General features: G+C 33.4%; 1 pseudogene; it reads left to right on the top strand.

Moving 5' to 3' along the window:
- The first annotated feature begins 1999 nt into the window (after window positions 1-1999).
- Window positions 2000-3175, top strand: LOC120215495 (annotated as a pseudogene).
- The last annotated feature ends 854 nt before the right edge of the window (window positions 3176-4029 follow it).

Below are 4029 nucleotides of genomic sequence, written 5' to 3' on the forward strand. Positions count from 1 at the left end.
TCCCTCTTTCGCCACGAACAATAGCTTGCATGAATGGATTTATGATCGAGGTTTTGTCAAAAAGTAACACGAAATACGAAGAGGGTAGTGGTGTAAGCCACCACCGATCGAAGTACGGTGAATAAGAAACGGGGTTTGGGAGAGATATGGGTTTCACAAGAAAGGTTACTAGAAACAGACCCTTTAGAAAAAAAATTCAAGAATCTACTACAACAAATTTGTCAATTTATGAAAAAAATTCTATATGATGTTACGTATATCGTCACAAAACATACTATAATGTGACATTTTTTATTTTCGTCATATTTATTGATTAATGGTATATTTTTTATGACAATTTTAAAAATGGTCATTGATTTTTGTCATTATATGTTTGGCGTCAAAATATTCCCACCAAATTCTTTGGTAGGAAACTTTTTAATGACATTTAGATAAAACAATGACGTTGTAAAATCATCTCCGATGAAAATATAGGTATTAGTGACAATTTATTATAATGACGATTGAATTTGAATTAGTGGCGTTGCACATTTGTCACTAATAAGTTTTATTCGTGGCAATTTAATTTGTCATATTTTATAAGACACTAAAAGTGACAAAAAATAGTTTTAGCACGACGAAATCAATTATTTGTCACTTGTTTTTATATGACGATTTTAAAAGACGTCATGAAATTATGTCAGTTAATGTTAAAAATAAGTTAATCTAACAACCTTATTAAATAATGAAATTTATAGAGTTTTTTTTGTTTATTTTATTTTATTGACATTATTTTATATTAGATTATTTCACATTCAAAGTTTTTTTAGAGTAAAACATAAAATAATAAATTGTTATAAAAGAAATGAGCAGATGATTTTTTATATAATATTATATTTCTATGATTTTCATGATGTTACATCAAAGTGTTTAGGAAAAAAATAGATATTTATACTTGATCATAGAAATACCCATAAAATTTTAGTATATTTAGATACATATAACATCAATAATTTTAAAATATAAAATATTACTCTTTCATATATAAAAAAACTAATATTATAAAACAAGTTTCATAAACAATTAAATTATAAAACTCTTAAATTTAAAACTCTTAAATTATAAAACTTAATGTCTCCTATGAAAATAATAACTCCCCTTTTATAATGATTGTCCTATTCTAGATAAGGAAGTTTTTTAAAAATGAATCCCACAAAAATAGGGATTTTTTAATACCCTCATCATTCTCTAAAGATAACAATGATTCTATAAAGTCTTTCGGTCGTCATTAAACTCTTTTTTTCTTGTAATTTTATAACCCTAATTTAGGGTTGTAAGGACTAGTAAGGCGTACCCACACCTTAATTGTAGACTACTTCTGTTATACCTCAGGATAAATAAGTTGTGTACACGTCTTAACTACAGACTTCTTTTGCGATAGCTTAGGATGAAGAAGTCGTGCCCACGCCTTATGCAAAAACCACCTCTGATCTTGCCAACTTATTAAATTTCGACTTTTCCTCTTTAATTTGGGATTTGGTGAAGATCATGTTAATCATTAGATTTTGAACTTGTTTAATCTAAATATTCAACCTAATCCACAAAATACAAAATATAATCAAAATTCATGATTTAAACAATTTTAGTTATTCAAGTATGAGAAAAATATCATATAATTTATGGTTAATATGCATCTTATCATTAAGTCTTACCATAGAATATATGGCTAATATTCTCAATAAATCTAAAACTCGTGATATAAGAAAATATAAAAAATAAAATTGAACAAATTTGATTAACAGCAAGAAAACACCATATATTTTTAACGTGATGAAAATTGATTTATCTCAAGTTTAGCTAACAGCAAGAACATGGATGATTTAACTGGTACTCACATCGTATTGGAGAGGACAAAATGGTAAGTTTGGAGGGAAGTAATTGACCATTGTATCCTTTCTCCCTAATAATAAAATCACCGCAACTGCACTAACCGCCCAAATCATTGAAGCCGTGTATTTTCTTGCCCTCAAAATCCAGTCGCATCATCAGACTTTTATAGACTCCAAAATGGAAAGCCAAAATGACAGTTCCAGTGTCGGATCCAAAACTAGATCTTCCACCATTAAAGGTGAGGTACCTCCCGACCGCAAGATCACGTTAATCACCGGCATCCCCAGTCAAGACGGTTCGTACTTGACTGAGCTCCTTCTCATCAAAGGCTACGAAGTCCATGGATTGATCCGCCGCTCTTCCAACTTCAATACGTAGCGTATAAACCACATTTACATCGACCCCCATAATGCTCACAAGGCTCGGATAAAGCTCTATTATGCTGACCTCTCTGACGCTTCCTCGCTTCGTCGTTGGATCGACGATCTGTCCCGACTAGGTCTACAACCTGGCTGCCCAATCCCATGTCGCCATCTCTTTTGAGATCCCTGATTACACGTCACTGTTCGATCGCATATCGCCGACACGGATCGGAGCCATATCAGGTATTACCAAGTCGGATCTTCAGAAATGTTCAGATCCACTCCTCTGCCACAATCTGAAGATTCCCCATTTCACCCCAGATCTCCATACGCGGCTTTGAAATGCGCTGCGCATTGGTACACTGTCAATTATAGGGAAGCGTATGCGATTTTCGCATGTAATGGGATTCTGTTCAATCACGAGTCGCCGAGGAGAAGGGAGAATTTCGTGACCCATAAAATTACTCGGGCAGTTGGCAGGATCAAGATTGGGTTGCAAAGTAAGTTGTTTTTGGGGAATCTGTAAGCTTCGAGGGATTGGGGTTTTACTGGGGATTACGTGGAAGTTATGTGGATGATGCTGCAACAGGAGAAGCTAGACGATTATGTGGTGGCGACCGAGGAGTCGCACACGGTAGAGGAGTTTTTAGAAGTGGCTTTTAGGTATGTTCAGCTGAACTGGAAAGACCATGTGGTGATTAATAAGAGGTATTTTAGGCCAACCGAGGTGGATAATTTGAAAGGTGAATCAAGTAAAACAAGAAAGGTTCTTGGGTGGAAACCCAAAGTTGGATTCGAGCAATTGGTGAAGATGATGGTTGATGGAGATATTGAGTTGGCTAAAAGGGAGAAAGTGTTGGTTGATGCAGGTTACATGGATGCCCAACAACAGCCTTAAGACCATTCATTCATACAGTTGAGTTTATTTGATTTTACCTTGATATGATAAACACTGCTGCAAAATTTGCCTTGATATGCATCTTATCATTAAGTCTGATTTGCTAAACGTTGCTGCAAAATTTGCATTATTTACAAAATTTGCTAAACGCTGCTGGATCAACTGCATATTAGTTAGATGGGTTATCTTTGGCTGCATTATTTACCATCTGATTTGCAAAGATTAATTGGCTTTATCTTGCTCTGGATCAGTGATGCGTTGTGTTTCCAAAACTGAGTAATTAGTACCAAGGCCATGAGAACAATAAACAAATGCTCAAGGATTCCCAAATCTTGATTGCATAACTTAATAAATCGAATTATATATATTACTTATAATATTTTTTTATATGTTTTAGGATGGCACCAGGCAGAGTATTTCGTAAAAGGATTCGAACACAAGAAAATGAAACTCAAGAAGTCTCCAGTAAACTAAATCGAACCCAAGAATATGAACCTCAACAAGTTACTGATGCTCCAAATCAAACACATGAAGAAATTGATCTAGATACAACAATTGAAAATTCATGTAAACATTATATCCAATGATATAGTTAAAAAAATAAAAAATAAGAATATGTATATATACACATTATTTTCTTTGTAGCAAAGTCTTTGACTTTAACGTTGAATACTTTATTTATTTTTTTATTATTCCAAAGTTAATATTTTTATTCTATAGATTCATTTAATTTATCACATAAAAAGGTGCGAGGACCAAGTCGAGGTAAGGGACTAGAAAATATCATGAAAGGTAAGAATAAGTTGATAGTAGAGATACCAGAGGGAAAGGGTCGACCTATTGACGCAGTTCAATCAGTCAAATTATCTTCTGAAATTGAAATCATTTCTCGACAATTCA

Source organism: Hibiscus syriacus, unplaced genomic scaffold, assembly GCF_006381635.1.
Source record: "Hibiscus syriacus cultivar Baekdansim isolate YM2019G1 unplaced genomic scaffold, ASM638163v2 tig00110122_pilon, whole genome shotgun sequence".
Lineage (NCBI taxonomy): Eukaryota > Viridiplantae > Streptophyta > Magnoliopsida > Malvales > Malvaceae > Hibiscus > Hibiscus syriacus.